Consider the following 19,801-nt stretch of genomic DNA (forward strand, 5'->3'; position numbering starts at 1 on the left):
ACTCTCTACTACTCTCTACTACTCACTCTCTACTACTCCACTACTCTCTACTAATCACTCTCTACTACTCACTCTGTACTACTCTTTACTACTCACTCTCTACTACTCTCTCTCTACTACTCACTCTCTACTACTCTCTACTACTCACTCTCTACTACTCTCTCTCTACTACTCTCTACTACTCTCTACTACTCACTCTCTACTACTCTCTACTAACTCTCTACTACTCTCTACTACTCACTCTACTACTCACTCTTTACTACTCTCTACTACTCTCTACTTCTCACTCTCTGCTACTCTCTACTACTCACTCTCTACTATTCACTCTACTACTCTCTCCTACTCACTCTCTGCTACTCTCTCTACTGCTCTCTACTACTCTCTCTCTACTCTCTACTCTCTATTACTCATCCTCTACTCTCTACCTCTCTCTACCTCTCTCTCTACTACTCTCTACCTCTCTACCTCTACCTCTCTACCTCTACGTCTCTACCTCTACACCTCTACCTCTCTCTACACGCACACATATGCACATATATGCATTTAGATATATGTATGTGTATATATATATACACATATATAATCTGCATATCTATATACATACAAATATAAATGCAGGCATACATATACATATATGCATGTTATGTACATGAAATTTTGAAAAACACTAATAAAAGCAAAGCTAAAAAGCCACCTAATTACAAACAGAATTGCTTTAACTTAAACGAGGGCGAGACCTATTTCATTTTCAATGCTTGTTTACTTTGGTTCCATCAAGAAGGCATTCAGATGTGACACATTTGCCATAAATTCGGAATGGTAGCACTCTAGTTCCTCATTAGATTACTATAGTAAAGCTACTGCTCACCAGGGAAGTCTGCTGCTGGTATTCAAAGTGCATGTTTCAGTCTGCATGTCAGAACTTTTTAATGAAATAGAAGAGGATTTGAGAAGTCAAAATGTGCCCTAATTTTTCTTTCTGCAGCACTAATCATAATTTCTATGGCAAAATGAACCCCCTCATTTTGTCCCTTTACAAATTAAATGTTTTAAGTGTTACCACTTTATTCCAATCAAGATGGCTTCAGGTGTGTCATACTTTTGTCATAAGTAAGACTGTTAGCGCTCTAGTTGAACTTTAAAACACTCTGGGATTTCTGCCATTGGGCTATACATGAGCTACATCTCGGTGATATTTGTGCTACATTTGGGCTCTTTTGTCTCTGGTGGCCATCTTGGGAGACTTGTTATGAAGTTTCGTAATTTCCTCATTTACTACAGTCTCCTCAGTAGGCATACTGTCAGTTTTTTACTTTGATTCAATGAAGAAGGCATTCAGATGTGTCACATATTTGCCATAAATTCAGAATGTTAGCACTCTAGTTGCTCATTGGATCACTGTAGTAAAGCTACTGCTCACCAGGGAAGTCTGCTGCTGGTATTGAAAGTGCATGTTTCAGTCTGCATGTCAGAATTCTTTAATGAAATAGAAGAGGATTTGAGAAGTAACTCAAAATGTGCCCTAATTTTTCTTTCTGCAGCACTAATCATACATTCTATGGCAAAATTAACCCCCTCATTTTGTTCCTTTTTAAATTAAATGTTTTAAGAGTTACCACTTTATTCCAATCAAGATGGCTTCAGGTGTGCCAATACGTTTATCATAAGTAGGAGTGTTAGCGCTCTAGTTGTTCTTTGGAACACTCTGGGAAGCTGCAGTAGAACACAAAGGAATCAACTGACAGTCTCTGCCCTTGTTGGATGTACATGTTTTACTGAGAATGTCAGACTTCATTCTCACATGACTAAGAAAGATAATGTGAATTTACAGAAAATATGCTCTCAGTTTAGCTTATAGATCACCTTCCAAACCTCTGTGGGAAAAGCATGTGAAAATAGTTTTCTCTCAAACATGATTCATGATATCCCAGCAGAAGGCTTTTTCACATGGTAAAATCACCTTAGAACATACCACAATTCCTAAAATGAGTATGGTACCATCAACAAATGATTTGTAATGTAACTAAAGTCTTAAAACCTTCTATTAACTGCAATGCTTTTTAATGAGGTGCTATCATGTATATTGGTCCCAAGATGGCTGCCAACACTTCTTGGATGAAGTGCTGACAGCCAATCAGATCTTACGATGAGATGTGTGGTTAGGCTCCGCCCAGATATATATGTGATTTTACTTTTGATTTTCTCAGGAACTACTGAACGGATTTACACCATTTAAGCAAAAGACACAACTCTGAACCAAGGTCTACCTTTCTGCCAAATTTGGTGTAATTCCGTTCAGCAGTTCGGGCTGTAGCTGCGTCAACAAGTCCTATGGGAAATTACATGGGGAAAACGTGTTTTCGGACCCCCTTTTTTCTCAGACCCCGCTTGTCGAATCACCACGAAACTTTAAGGATAGGAGCGGACCGGAGCTGGCCAAAAGTTTGGAAAATTTTGCGAAGATTCGTCAACCGGCGCCAGACTTATTGGGAATAGAATGTTGCGGATTTCATATGGAAAATAGGTCCTAACTATAACTACCTACTGGCGACCGCCAGTAGGTAATATATATATATCCACACACACACACACACACACACACACACACACACACACACTTAATAGTGGTGATGGCCACTGTGCGGCTATTGTTTGGTCAGAGCTTCCATAGAAAAATGATTTTTTTTGTTTTGCTAAAAACTTTGGTCCTGTTCATACTCCTGTGGAAGCCACTGTACAAGCTTTCACCCTGTGGTACCAAGCAAACGTCCCCCATGAAGGATATGTCAATTATCATTGGATTGGTGATTGAAAATGGCCACAGGTATAGCGTGTTGAATTACTTCAAGTCCAAAAACCTTAGAGAAACTTGTCACAATTATTAGATGATGTCATCCATGATGTAAAAAATGATGTAATTTGGGATGTCATTACTGATGTCATCAATGTTGTAATTTAACATGTCATGAGTGATGTAATATGTGAGGTCATAAGCAGTACATTATGAGTGCCAACATGCAAGACACACTCCATATAGCCATATGTGTTATTTCATCCACATTTTGTGAAAGTCACAGTATTTTTAATGGTATAAACTGCATAAGAAACCTAATGCCATCATGGACTTTAATGAGATTATCCACTTTTTAAATCTTTACCAGTCTCTAAAAAAAAGTAATTAACTTTTTACCTTAATGTTATCATTCTCTTAAAGACTTCACATGACTCACAATTTTTAGGCAAAAGATTGTGTCAAGTGGTAGTCAGTGATAAAACACCTTCAGCCAGGCCCTCTCAACAAACGGGAAAAATACACTATACACATTCCTGAAATTACCAGAATGGCATCCAACCTAACAGTCATGCTTACAACCACACAAATTGAGTTGAAGCATCTCTAAGTGGGTCACCGCTATATTGTACATTAATAAACAATGTGCAATGTGTTTAAATTTTACAGCAGGGCTGCAAGTAAAAATCCCCACCTAATTGACCTCCATAGAAGTCATTTGTTGCACAGTATAACAACTACTTAACAAAGATACAAGCCCACACATCCACTCACGGATAATCTATTCTGAACAGATGTTTTCACTTTTGTCACAGATGTCTGTCTACAGGTTTTGGTTTCAAGCGACAACCTACTTAGAAACATACCTCTGCAGCCCACAGAAGCAACAGTCAGAATTCACCTTGTATAACATGGACTACTGACTTAAACCGAAACTTTAATGGTAGGTGAACCATGCACCATATAACTTTCAAAATGCACAGCCAGACTTCCATCGAGGCCTTATGCTAATTCTAGTCTTTACAACCACTTGTATACGCACAGTCAAACTATACTGTATGTGACTATTGGCTTTTTACTACCTGCTTTCTTTTTTAAATTATGTATCATGAATGACGCCATCAGTGATGTCATCAATTATGTCATTTCAGATGACATCAGTGATGATGATTAACATGTAAGAAGTGATGTAATATATGAGGTCATAAACAGTTCATAAAAGGGGTACAACATGTTGATAGGTGACTAAACTTTAACTGGTGAATGTTAGTGTTTTTCAGGTTTTAACAGTTACTTCTGGGGCATAATCCTTGGCTTGAATTCCAGCAAATGGCCTTGCTTCTTCTCAGAGGGTTCTCTGATTCACTCAGTCCCACTTATTCCAATTCACTCAATCTCACTCTGATTCACTCATACTCATTCAGCCTCACTCATTCGCACTCATTCTCAATCATTCAGAGTCATCTAATCTCACCCCAGTCTCACTCAGACTCACTCAGGCACTCAATCTCACTCATTCTTACTAAGTCTAACTCATTCTTAGTCAGTCTCATTTATTTTCACTAAGTCTCACTCATTTTCAATTAGTCTAACTCATTCTCAGTCTCCTTAACTTAGTTTCACTAGTTCTCACTCTGACTCACTCTGTCTCACTCATTCACAGACTCACTCAAACTCACTCAGATTGTAGGACACTGCCTCAATCGCACACACAGTAACACTCATTGTCATCTCCCTTCAACAGATATGCTCACATTTGCACATGTTCTCTGACAGACACGCACTCTCATCCAAAAGCACACACTATTTAATCGTTTTTTTACTTACCTTACTGACTGTGCAGGTTCTGTTTTGGACTCCTGTCCTTTCTGCTTTCAATGCTGAAGCATAGAACAGAAACCTTGAAGCTGCACAGTTGCAGGTATCAGGTTTGAGTCTCTGCTTTTTCCACCGACCCTTTCCCAACTCTGTGATGAAATGGGAAATGGTGCGTGAGATGGTGGTTGGCGTGTAGCCACAGGCACTATACGGCTTAAGCATGCAGCGCACAAGGCTACCTGTAGTTGTGATGCTCTACCGTGTCATGGAGGGGGAGTCACTAAGGTGTGCCAGAGACCTGAGATTTGACAAGCACTGGATAATCTCTGATTGCTGGTGCAGGCGTTCGTGCACCTGCACCAGCCATTAGACAGTGTCACAACAAGCTAACTCAGGCCATTGCTAGACGGCATTTTTTATTATGCCAAGAGTGAATAATAGATTATTATTCACTCTTGACATAATAATATCGGGTCAGAAAACAAAGAGGGAGTAGCCCGAAAACTCATAGGGAGCTGCCACTGAATCTGATGTGTTTGAGCACAATTTTAGCAATATCAGAGTGTGGCAACTATGATGTATTACTTGTATAATATGGAATATTGATATATTGGTATTTCAATACAATATAAAAATATCAAGTGAAAAGTACATGTATAATTTTGCAAAGGATTGTATCAGTGACCGTATGCTTTTTTCCAAAATATCTACAAATGTGGTACATTAAAATATAAGGGCCCACAACAGATCTGTGTTTCCTATGAGACAGAAACCACTTAGGGCCTTATTACGATATCGGGTGGACTTTCGTCCTCCCAACAACATTGCGGAAAGGAACCGCCCAACCTCAGGTCGGCGATTCTGACCACAGTATTTTTATGCTACCACCCATTGTGCAGTTGCAGACCTCCGTTTCTCAATGGAAGCTTGTGCAGCAGGCGGAAAAGGCCAGCAGCACAAGCTTCCATTGAGAAATGGAGGTTTTCAAACATCCCTGCCCCATGTGGCAGGCACCAAGGATTTTTCAGGTGTCCTCCAGGCCCCATTGCGAAGGACCAGGAGGGAAGGGGGCCCTGGTTTCAGAAACACTGACATGGAATGGCTGTTGGAAACCAACTTCATTATTACGACGGCAGAGCTACCGTCATTAAGGGATTATGCGATTTGTCCGACGAACGCCCATCGGAACAACGCCAGAATCCCCACACAAGTTTCACTCCGATCGCCGTCATCCTAATAGGACGGTCAGACTGTAAACGTACCATGCCGGGCGGAAAGCCTCCAACTGCTGTTCGTAGGCTTTCCGCCTGACATAGTAATTAGGCCCCTAATATGGCAGATCTTTTTATATACATATCATTGGGTCTTGGAAAGACAACTCGATAATATCATCATTATCTTTGAACGTGTATTTTCAATCCCAAAAATGCTACTTCATTTTGGTTACTAAATATTTGCAGCTCTGATCCAGAGACTGTACAATAGTGGAAAATGTTACATCCAGTGGTCTTTAGTGTGAAGGGGTGTTAATCAGAATCACTGATTTAATATAAGGTATCAAAGGTGAAGTGACCTATAAAGTCACCAGTAGTGTCAAAAATGAAGCTAATGATGATGTCATTTGTTATGTCTTCCTTTGATGTCAAGTATGAGAGCTGGAGCAAAGCATGGCCATGGTAGGAGTGAAGAGTTATGGTTTTGTAACCACTTCAAGAAATTTCAAAGCAGTGAACGTTTTGTGTGGTAGACATGGTATTATGATTGCTTAAAACACAACCTTAACTGAACCTTAACTAAGGACCTGAGTATGTGTTCAGTGGACTTAGGACCGCCGTAGCATCAGCGTCAGATTCGCTGGCCACAGACTAGGCAGTCTGCCCGCCATATTAAGATACCGTCAGTTTTCAGAACGAAAGACCACTGGAACACCGCAGACACTGCCAGCCACTCACAGAGCACTTCAGCATTGGTAGGGGCAAAGCAACTTTCAGGTGGCAGCACCGAGAAGTTAACTGCCATCCAAATTATGAGTTGGATGTCCGGCGAGCTGACCATGACGGGATGTCTGCCTGCTTTGAGTCATCAGAATCGAAGGAATTGGGGTGCATACTCACCCATATTCATTTCTACCGTTCAGTTTCCCACATGGATCCCTTCCTCCATGTCCCTCCTTCACATCAGCATTTTGACCCTCAAGAAAAGTACCCCATTGGGACCGAAATCCAGATCAGTCCATTTTGTACTATTTACTCATTGACTGGACTGGTCACATATGGTCCACACTTCAGCAATGGAAAAGTACTGGTGGTAGGTATTTTTTTTATGTGTCATGCATATGTGCACATTTAATTGTGCACTCAAAATAGAATACACATGTATCAACAAATATGAAAAAACATTCAGCTCCTTCAGAAACACCACCCCGGTGCCAACGTTGACATTGTAATACAACGGGCGGGAGACTGCCACTGCAGCGGTCTTCTTGGGCCTGTCCCCACGGAGGTAGGGCGGAAAGACATCTCTCACTCTCTCTCCTGCTCTCTCTCTCACACACAAGATGTTCAGCGAACATTCACATGTTGTGCAGATTATACAGGGTGGGGGACATATTGTACATTTCTGTTTGAAATATCAACCTGTTTATTCCAGATAATTAAAAAAATAAACGAGTAATGGTGGTCAACCTAAAAGTAGCATTTTTCATTTTAGTTTCAGTTGGACATTGTTGCTTTCCTCTACAGCATGAATCGCTGAGAGAATTACAGCAAACTTGCGACTTCACTGTGACAGATAAAGACATAAAGACCTAACATTTTAAACAATATTTAAATTTGAGTGGTGCAGTAGTTTTTTTCTAGTTGAACACTACAACATCTGTGGACAGTGGATCATCTTCATATATGTGCGGTTCATATCTCTTCAGCCTGACTGAATGAAGCTTGACTTTTTTGTTGAATTTTTTTGTTGCAGTGATCATTTTAATAATGTTAAGTTCAGCACGAAGAGCCACACAATTTTAAGGGAGCTGAAGAAGTACACTCAATACCAGTAAGCAGGAGGGCAGACAAAAAAGGGTAAATCCTCCCTTCAAAATTAAATAGATGCATTTTTCACAGTGGCATCCCCAGACCTTAAGAGGTCCATATATCCTGGCATGCAATAGGTTGGGCATATTTGAATGACTGAAAGCCATTCTAAGATGGAAGCACTTGCCCATCAACTTGGAATACTTGAAAATCTAGAAACATGCACAAGCACCTTGGAAAATGAGATGCATTTCTGGAAGCCAAACAATTCTCAAAGGAACTTACCCTTCCCTAAAACTGTTGTCATTTTAAGATGAAAGCAAAGATAGATGATGAATATTTCAAAAGGAGAGCTATGCTACAATTGTGGAATGGTTGACAACCACTCTATGAGGATGCCAAAGCTTGTGAGCTATGAGTCAGACTGACAGACAAAGGTGCCATCTTAGAGAGACTGACGCCATCTTGAATTTTGTTCCACTCATTTCAAGATGCACCACAACACCATTTGTGGACCTCACTTTGAAGTCAGCAAATTTAAAAAAAGAATTAAAAAAGGACATCTCGGTGTCGAAGTAGACCCTGAAAGCACGGGGGATTGGCTTAGGCCAGCTGAATACTGCTGCCTACTGGGCACAGTGGTATTGAAGGACATGATGGTTGGGTGTTGGATTTAGCCATCATTCTGTCTGTACAGGCTGCCTCACATGTTTAAGGGCCATGCTGACAGCCCACTGTGACTGGTTGAATTATAGCACAGTGTGTACCAAAAGCCCAATATGTAGCAAAACATTTGGCATGGGTTTGGGCACTGGGCATGCAACAGCAGAGTCCTGCAACCAGAACCCGCTGGTAAAGATGAAGCATTGCACACTATGTTCGTAGGGCTCAATGGATGTCCAAAGCATGTTGTGGATGGCTGAATGATATATGAAACATGGTATGAGCCAAAATATATTATAAGCAACACATAAATAATGCATTGAAAAAACAGTGTTATAACGTTGAGGAGTTATGGCCATTTGTTCATCAGAAAACATCACCTGTTTTTAGAAAATATTGATATTTCCACAAACCACTTCATTTGAAGGATGTTATAGTTACATTTCAACATCTAAAACACATCAAAATATCGAAATGCATAATTTATGAGGAGTTACGCAATTCCTACGTCCCCCGTGTGCTGTGGAGGACCTCACACATGATGGCAAAGATGAATTGTTGATTCCTGCATGTTGTCAGGACAAATCTAGTAGTTAATGCTTCTTAATGTCTAATCTGGAAATACTATTTTTCATCCTGAAGAAAATCCCCTTAAATATTAGAGGTTTACTGCAATGTTTTGTCATCTGTGTGTAAAGATTCACTGAAGAAGTATTTGTACATTAGGACATGATAAAGATATGCCTCTGAGATAGCAGTCATCCTTCTACTTAATTTTGCCTGTGCAGACCTTCTTCTGGGGGAAATGTCACATTGTGTTGTCTCAATCCTAAATTTGTATATATGCTGTATGTTATGGTAGTATGGTGGAATCTGCCCATGTGTTTATGGAACTGATGTGGGGACTTTAGTAGTGGTAAAGAGATATCTGTGATATCTTGTTGTTCTCATATTAAATTGAAATAAATTAAAATATAGTATGCCAGCTACACTAGAATACTAGAAATTTAGCACATATACACAAGAACACTTACTTTAAATGAATAGATCTAACTTTGACCTTGAACTAATCTCACAAATGAACTTAGGTAAGAAGTTATAGTGGGACTCAGACACATGAAAGAAAGTCACTAAGCGTTTGGTCTTTTTTACTGAAATCAGGTCTTTTTTACTGAAATCAGGTCTGTCGAAATTTGATTTCTTGCGTAACATGTTTAAAATTTTAACTTTAATCACAGGGGCAGGAGCACCTGTAGTTTGTATATGAATGTAATGTATCCTGTTTATTCAATTTATATGAGGAGGGTCAACAATGGCATGAGGTGTATCTTCTTTCTCCAAATAGGATAAGAGTATTTATACATTGACACTTATGGTGTTTGTCATGTTGCATCTGATGGAAAATTGTCACATCACTCATGATCCACAACGTGACTGTTCGACTAAGGTACTGAAAAGAGTCAAAGGGGTTTTGAAGAGCCAGCTTTCCAGTTCATTCCATTTAATCTGCTTCCTGATCATGAAGAAAATATCAAATTTTCCATTGCAGGTTGTGTGGCGGCTGGAAAAGGGCCGGTCGGTCAGACACTCGTTAAACCGACATTGTAATAAGCCCCTAAGTCACATGGGCTACACCTAAATCAAGAAAATTAATTGATGGAGTATGTGAATTGGAAATTTACCAAATTTCATTCTAATGCATGCTATGGGAGGGCCACTACAAAAGATGATGCAGTGATTAATGTAAGGGAGCTGAACCATCTCCCAAATGTGACAGAAATAGACATAAGTGAGGTATTACAGGATAAAAGAGAGGAATGTACTAACTCCCAGGAGCCTATAAGCAAAATCCTAAAAGATAAACTCTCTTAAGCCCCCAAAAACATCACAGGCCAACTACCAGCTATACCCAATTTAAAACGTTTAATTGTATAAACTAAAAAAGCCACTAGTGATATTTCTCCTGCCCCTAGAATATACCAAGATATAGAAATACATGAACACTTAAAAATTGCACAATATGATGACCTAAACATTGATAGACACATCCTAATATTTTTTACAGCATATCACTTACTAAAACTTAGGGCCTGATTACGAGTTTGGCGCAGTTGCGCCAGCTCTCCATCGTCACAGCAGTACCAAACCCATGCAAGGATCGCCTGCCATATTACGAGTTGGACTCGTCTATGGTGGACTGTCTTTCGCCTTTACCATGGCAGTGCCAGGAAAACAGGCACCACAATAGGACTGGCAAAAACGTTCCAGCACAGCATGGATGGTGACGTCCATGCCGTGCTACAACTTTGGTGGTATACAAACAGGGGGGCACATGTTGTGCCCCACTGAATATATCCCCATGTTGGGGGTGCATGGGGGCCCTGTAGGGCCCCATTTGTTTCTCCTCCGCCAGCCTTTTCATTGCGGGGCTTCCACCATGAAATGGCAGTCGATGGCAGACCTTGTAATATGCTCAGTGGGACTTTTCCAGGCCCGTTAAGCATCTTACATTGTGGTGTAGCTCCACCACTGCCAGGGAGTGACTGTTCCGTGGTGCAGCCGGGGGCCTTCCACCACAATGGATGGACCACTGCCACTGCGAGTCTGGCAGTCACAAGAATGCCAGACTCGTATTCAGGACCTGAGCCTTTGTTAAACCTGAATGATGGATGGTACTTTCAACATGTTTCCCAAACTACTCACTCAGATATACACCATACATAGTGATCACCAAAACACAAATACCCCTTATATGTATGCCCTACCACCAAATAATCTAAGTAGCACTTAGTACCAACACTTAAACCATATTAAAAATAAAACAAAAAACTACTAGCCAACAAAAATATTCATAGACTTTGAAAAAGACATGATTCAAACAATTTAAAAGGTTTACCCCAAACAACCATACAAAGTTGTTACTACCATTTTAATCAAAGCATATGGGGACAACTCCAACAATCTGCACTAAGGGCCTGATTACAAGCTCAGCGGTGCCAAGACTGCCATACCCGTGGTAGTAGACTGACTTCACACACCGACCGTAGCAGTCCGACTGCCATATTATGAGTGCGGTTGTCGGACCGAAACCATCCCAATACAAGACGGCCACCACCGCCAGGATCGTGAATCCCATGGTGGCAGCTGTGTGTAAAGGGGCAAGGAATGGAGGTGGTGTCAATGCCAGCACCGCCATGAATATTACGAGTTGCCTTTCTGGCAGCATTTTCCCCATGCAGGGCCCCCATGCATTTTTGTTCATTGGACATTGTGGCTGGGGGCACATGTGCACCCCTATGCCCCCCTATGCCTGCACTATTGTCCACACACTGTATTCCATTCACGACATGGTGCATGATAACAATGCACACACAGCTGTGCAGGCTCTGCAGTGTGACAGCACTGGTTTCTGACTCACTCTGTGAGCCAAAGCATACCTCCACAGTAGGACAGCCTCACACCGCTGGCCCAGCAGTCAACTTGGTATGTGACAGTCAAGAAGTCACAGCCTTGGCAGCGTACCCAGGACCACCGCAACAGCGATTCAGCGGTCAGACTGCTAATGTCGTAATCAGGACCTAAGTGTAGAATATGCTACAGTCAATTGTCCTTTGCAAAAGAATTATAGCACTTGCTTATGTCACTATCACAGTGGTAGCTAGCCACAGCAATTTACTAATTGAAAGCCCTTTCTATTAACAAAGTGAACACAAACCAAGCCTCCTAAGGGAATATTTCGAAGATTCTTGGGTTGGCAGAATACATTGCTCCGGACACAGACGCCAACACAAATTTAATTTACCATGGAGGAGTGTCTATGACAGCACCTTGGCACAGGAAGCCAAAACAAACAACACAGTGGAAGGATGGCAGAATGCATTCAAATCCGCACTAGAGAGAACCCAACCTATATTCTATAAATTTATTGCAATATTATAAAAAGAGCAAAGCTTCCAACAACTACGCATGGAGCAATCACTAACACAAATTGTGCCTACACTTAGCAAACAAACCAAAAGAATGTATGACATGCTACAATTTATAGTAAAATACCTCAGAAACAGCAAAGAAGTAGATTACTTAGCAATAATATCGAAAAGCATATTATAAAGTAAATGCTAGCTTACAAAACTCTGAAAAAAACATAACATAATCTTAACTCACATGAGAATTCATTTTTATATAAATAATAAACACAATATATTATTACATCAGGTAAAACATTTAATAAAATTCCAATCTTACATACAACTGATGTGATAAAATACTATGTAGGGGCCGATTCGGATTCCGTTCCGCAAAACATACCGACTGACACGGACCCGGAACGGAGACCGACCGACACAGACCGGCGCCGTACGACCCATGCAGTACAATGCAACATGTGTGAATTACAACCAACACGTACGGAATACAAGCCGTACGACCGAGCCGTAGGGAAAACATTGATTCGCCCGGAAAACGGACGCGAGTAGCACCGACCGACACGTACCAGGAATGAACCCGACCGACACGTACCCACGATGTCCGATCCGCGCAGTACGATGCAATGCGTGTAAACCCAGACCAACTCGCACGGAGCCCGGAGCCCAAGCCGCATGACCGACACGCACAGAAAACAGGGACTTGAAGCATTGGAGATCTCCGCGACCGACACGTATGAAACACAGAAGAAAGTCAGCGTGAACAAGCCGGAGAACCCCGCATGAGCCAACATCAGCGTCCGTCTCGGTCAGAAGAGTCTCCTTCATGCCTAGAAAACCCAAAGGAAAAAATACAAACAAAGGACCAAACAAGCAATGGCAAAGCCAATAAATATTAAAAAAAAAACTTGGAACAAAGACACACCCACAACTGCACCTATATAAAGGACATCAATCACTACCATGATCCTTTGCAAATAGAAGATAACAGCCAGCAGAAAACACCATCACTTAGCAACCACAGACACACTCACAACTCACCCATCACACAAAATTCACACCATTAGCACCTCACCAAAAACACTCACAAATACAGCTAGCAAAACCAACACTCACCCACCCTCACTTGCACCCTCACACACACGTCACTCACCACCATGACCCATCACCATGCCCACAAAGAAGAATCCAAAGTTCACAGATAGTAAGTTAGAAGTGCTGGTAGATGAGAGTAGAGCCACATTTGTTTGGTACATTGGTCCAAAGGACCCCCATGTCACAGAAAACAAAGATGTGGGCGAGGATTGTGGACAAGGTGAACGCACAAGCACCAATGTTGCGCACAAAGGACGATATCCAGAACAGATGGTATGACGTGCGCAGGAGGGTCAAGAAACTCATTGAGAAAGATCACGCCTTGAGTCAGCGCACTGGCAGTGGCCCTCCTGCCAAACCAGTATACTTCAGGTCCTGGGAGGTGAAGGTGCGGGACATCCTACCACCAGAGAGCGTCCATGGTCTAGCAGACATACCAGAGCCTGGTGAGTACACAACCAACATACTCAATATTGTGTGGCAAGGAGACAGTGAAACCAAGCACCGTTAGTAAAGCCACAGTAACTAATAGATAATCATCCTAAGATGTGTATGCTAGTCAGACAAACACAATACCTGCCATCGCATAGTGACCTGTAACTGTGTCATGAGATGTACAAACCTACCAACAAATAGAGCAAGGCAGTGGCACAAAGCAAAATATACACTGTCAGACAGTGTGCCACCACAAACACACTACCTCACAGTGCAGCTGACTGACAGGAAGGAATAGTGGGTATGCAGGTGGAGTGAGTGTATCCAAAAGCATGATGGGGTTTGTAGTCACAGATAATGCTCCCCCTCCAAATTGGCCAATCAAGACCTCTCTGAACCATGCCCACATCACAGGGAGTGGAAAATGAATGACAAGATGTCTGACACTGTGTCCTGCTGTGGGGAGCACAAGGCCCTGGTAGGGGTTGTGCGCAAATCAGAAGCAGGACACCACTGACTGACATCCTGAAAGACAACTTGCATGCCCTCCAATGGAAGCACGTTTCATGGTGGGATGTCTGGCCGGGTGGGAAGGAGGACTGACAGCTCTGACCATACTTACCAGCATGTGGAGACACACACACCCCTCAACACAAAATCCACACAACTCACTGGGTAGAATGCATTGACTCACACTTTAGTGAAATATCACTCAAGGGTACACCGCACTGGGTGCTGCTGTGTGAAGCACAGGGTCTCTCTTTGGACTTGCAGCCAAACAAACCCCAGGACTTCACAGTCAGCCATCTTGCCATTGCTGTCACACCCCTCACAGGGAAGCAGAGTCAAAAGGAAGGAAGTATGGGCATGCTGGGAAGGTTGGTGTAGCCAAGAGCATGATGGGAATTTCAGTCACAGACATTCCCCACCCACCCACATGGCCCAGCAAGCTCACACTGAACCATGCTCGCCTCACAGGGAGTGGGAATGGACTGACAAGATGTCTGACACTGGGCTCTGTTGTGGGGAGCACAAGGCCATGCTGGGAACTGGGCACCAACAAACACAAGGACTGCACAGTCAGCCATATTGCCATTGCTGTCACACCCCCTCACAGGGAAGCAGAGTCAAAAGGAAGGAAGTATGGGCATGCTGGGAAAGGGGGTGTAGCCAGGAGCATGATGGGAGTTGCAGTCAGACATTCCCCACCCACCCACATGGCCCAGCAAGCTCACACTGAACCATGCTCACCTCACAGGGAGTGGGAATGGACTGACAAGATGTCTGACACTGGGCTCTGTTGTGGGGAGCACAAGGCCATGCTGGGAACTGGGCAACAACAAACACCAGGACTGCACTGACTGACATCCTGAAAGTTAACCTGCACCCACTGCAATGGTGGAACGCTTCATGATGGGATAACTGGCCTGGGGGAGAAGGAGGCCCTGACTTGAAAACAAATAACACTGATGCTGGCCATACACACACCTTCAATGCTAAAACACATTGCACATGTGGTACCAGTCACTTACAAAGATGATGCCCGGGCAAGATGTCTGACACGTGGGCCTGAGAAATGATGTGAATGAAAATCACACATATGCACTGGCCAAACAAAACACGGTCGTACACACAGCCATTGCAACCATATGTTCAAACTCACTGTCTGGGGATGCAGTGTCCAGGGGTGCCCCTTGGCCAGTCTGGGGAGGTGTGTCTTGCAGATGACAAGTGTGGAGAGCCATATATAGTACATTGCACAAAACACACAGGGAATCACATATACATCATTGACAGGGGACATCTGACAGTGAATGGAATGGACATACCAATATAGCCGACACCATAGCATGGTCTCATTCAAACTTGGTGCTGTTGTGAGCTGCATTCCACTCCTACATCGTGCTGCAACATATGCATCCTTCACACAACACACCACTCACTGACATAGACACTGTAGACACAAGGTCTAACCTGGACTGCATTGGAGGAGACATGCTACTCACAGCAGCCAATCTGCAACACTCACACCACCGGCTCTCACTGTCATGAGCATTGAAAAGCCAGAGTGCTTCCTTGCCCAATTCATGTCACCATGGAGAACATTGACAAGTCAAATCACTTATGCACGTACAAAACCCAGCACCAGACTCATTAACGATGGTGACATCATCACTTGTATGAAATGAGATTGGAACTAGGAACACTGTAAAAAAACACTTTCTCCAAAGAGATCACAGGCATACCGGACTGTGACCAAGTCGTACCAATACACCAATGTGACACACAAAGACTAGCAAAATCTGCTACCACACATGCCCCAATCTTAGAACATTTCCTCAGTGGAATTGCACGTATGTCCTTGTTAAAGCTCAAATGTGTACAGGGATGACACACCTGTGTCAGCAACGTGATGGCCTTTGAGTAGTAATGGCCATGTACAGACAAATCTATACATGAGCTGGGCATGCACACACTTCGACATGCACATTGAAATGTTTCATTTTGGCTGGTCAATGTGCCACAACAATATCAATCACTGTCCGTGACAACCTTGGACAAAGCAGTGTACAGGCATGCATCCTGACGTACAGTAGAAAATGTCATGTATGTGAACCATTGATGCCTGTAGAAACATAACTTACATTGTGTGTCTCTTCCAAACACAGGTGGTGCTGGGGACACAGCATCAAATGAAGAGGAGTCCCTGTCCCAGACTCTGGTGGACCCTCAGCTCTCTGGTGTGGATCCGTCTCTGTCCTCTTCGGATGACGACGAACAACCTAGCACCTCCGGTGTGAGTCATCATGCAGCACCAGCAGTACCAACATCTGCACCCCCTGTACCCACGCCTCCAGCATCTGGCAACAGACAGGGCACCCCCGCCAACACGGACAGACCAAGGCCACAGGACACCGACAGCACAGGGACACAGGAAGCTACGGACAACACCACCAGCAACAACACCCAAGGGGGCCCAGTGTCACCTGTGCGTGCCGCCACAGGTCCTGCCCATGTGGATAGGGGTGCTGGGAGGGGTGGTAGGCAGAGGGCACGCCTTGCAGAGGGGTCTGGACTGCATTATGACATGTGCCTTCAGGTGTCTGCCTCTCTGTCATTGTGGTGTGGCTTCCTTTTCCATACAACTGGGGTGTTCATGAGTTTGAGGGTCAGCAGGACATCTGAGATGTGACTATGAGAGACAATACCTGTGTGACATATAGGTGTGTGATCACTTGACAGTGCACAATGGTGTATGCAACTGTGCGCTTCAGGCAGCTGTGTTTCATGCACAGCAGACTGTGATGTGCTCATGTACAGGGAGTTCTGTTCGCAGAGACTCATTTGTCTGTTTTGTATGATGTCGGGTCTTCTGGGTCCGAGAAATGTTGTTTGCAGGGGATGGACAAGTGCACTTGTCAGCTGCAGAGTTTGCTTTACCCATGTGCTATGATTGTGACATAGTGCATACTGTTGTTGTCTGGATGCCCTGCCCCTGTGACAGGAGACAGTGTTGACTGACTTTCCAGGCATGCCAGTGCCATGGCATTTAACTTGCTATGAGTGATCCTGCACTGTGTTCAAATGTGCTCCATTCACCCCATTGTGGCATTGACTATCAGGACATGAGAACATCATAGTGTGTGTTGCTGGCATGCATCACAATCATGTCAAATGAAACTCTGGCCATCCCTTCATCCTGACACCTGTACTTTTTCAGTGGCAAGAGATGTGATGTGTGTATAGTGACATACTCCTACATGTTCACTTGCATGTCCAAAAAATGTGTAGGTGGTGCATGTCGGCACATTGGGGTATTAGCATCCAACATGCAACAGGCATATGGGTGCAAGTCCAGGAGGGATATGAGTGCCATGGTTGATGGTGAGACTGACAATTGGCTTATTCTAAACAGTGTGAGCACTTTGAGCAGTGTTCAGCTGATGATGCCAGGGCTTGCCCTGTGATGTGCTGTACTCACTGTGGTGTGTGCAGTCAGTGCAGGTGACTGATGTTGTTCTCTTTTTTCATAATTCTATCCAGATACATCCACGGCCACAGGAGGGGACAGCTCCATGGACCAGGAGGAGCCACAGAGCCTGACCGGGACAGAAGGCGAGGAGTCGGAGGGACCCAGTGGCACGGAGGGCGAGTGGAGCCACACGAGGAGTCCTCAGCACCATCCACTCCAGCTGAAGGGCCACAGCAGCTTGGAGGATGACTCCCTTGTGGAGGCGGGTGTCAGCAGCCATCAAACCCCAGCTAGTGAGGCTGTCCCCGCCACCGCCCCCACCACCACCATCACCACCCTCCCATCCCAGAGGTCTGTGGAGGCTCCCGTGTTCGGGAGCATGTCTCCTTTGTGCCAGGCACCACACCCCCTGCCCCTGTGTCCCCTGCTGCCCTGAGTGAGGAGTCTGTGGACTTGCTTCGACAGATCCATGTAGGGCAGACATCAATGCTGAGTGTCCTCCATGCACACACCACACCAGTCTGTTGACACAACTGGTGTCATTCATGGAGGGCATTTCATTGGGCATGTCTGCCCTACAGAGGAACAATCAGTCAGTGGCCTCCTGTCTGACAGCAGCAGTGTCCCTCCTCCAACAGTACCGCACCCCTCCTACCCCTGCACCACCCATGATTCCTAGCACCCTACCTGTCCCAAGCACACACACCCCAGCACATTCTCACAAACCCACAAACACGGGCAGCACACAAACACCCAAACCAAGGGCTAGACGTGCACACAAGCAACCTCAGGGAACTGATACCACACTCACAGGGGATGCTTTGCAGACACACACACAGTCATCCACAACCACTCCGCAGTCCTCCGATACCTCTCCCTCCCAGCCCTGTTCCATTGCCTCACTGGCAACCCCATCTCCCCAGAAGCTCTTCCTCTGTGACCTTGGCCTCTTCCCCACTGACCCAACAGATCCAGTTTACAAGGGGAAAAGGAAGTCCCCATACACAGAGGGGAGTGCCCCTCACACCCGGACAACCTCCCCCAGGCTCAGTCAGACTGAGGCCCCCACACGCAAGTCCCTGTGTAGCCGGAAGAGCAAGACCCCACCCCCGCACAGCAGCTCCACGACAAAGTCCCCATCCTCCATCCCCCAAGCCACCACTCCACAGGTTCCCTCACCACACCCTGCCCCAGGTTACCCCACCCACAGATACACCATCCCCAAAATGCTGAGGCCCTCCCCCCCTACCACTTTCTCTTCCACCCCCACTACCCCCGGTCAGACAGTTTGTACCACTGATGCCAACCTCACCTGAACCCCATTCCGCTCCCATTGAGTTAGGCACTGCAGTGGAGTCCACGACCACCCCGTCTGACTTGGGCACTGCAGTGGGGACCCAGTCCACTCCATCTGACCTGCCCACTGCAGTTGTGCCAGCACCCACCCCACCTGACTTGTGCCCCACAGTTGTGACTGCACCCACTACTTCAGTCAGCTTCACTGTAGTTGCCAGTGACTCTCCTGCATCCACCACCCCTTCACTGCCTCCTTCTGGTGAGCCCTGATCCTGTCCCTTCGGTGCCTGGCCTGCCCCCATGTATGCCCCTCAGAGGGGATGTCCCCAGTCCTTACCAGTGCAGGCAAGCAACGTGTGAAAGTTGTCACTCAAGTTAACATTTTGTCATTTGGATATGGACTGGCCATTGGCCTTTGTTTTGAAAGGACTTTGCATTTAAGAATTGCTGAATAAAGCATTTTTCTTTATCCTTGTGAATTTGATTTAGCTGTACATTATGTTGATGCTGTTTACCATGAACTTACAGTTGTAATGCTGGATTTCCAATGTTGAATACTGAGCTGTTGATGTGAGGTACTCCATGTGGTCCATGAGATATGTATCCTATTCTGGTCGTTATCCATATCATCTTTTGTGGCTAACTGGGTGTGTCATGATTAACAATTTGTGAACATCTCTGTAAACATTTCATTTGCATGGTCACATCTGTGGCTTGCACACATGCACATATGATGTGCTTCCCATTGTCCAATTTGTCTATTTCCCCGACTGTGGGTGCA

This window comes from Triturus cristatus, chromosome 11, assembly GCF_964204655.1.
Source record: "Triturus cristatus chromosome 11, aTriCri1.1, whole genome shotgun sequence".
Lineage (NCBI taxonomy): Eukaryota > Metazoa > Chordata > Amphibia > Caudata > Salamandridae > Triturus > Triturus cristatus.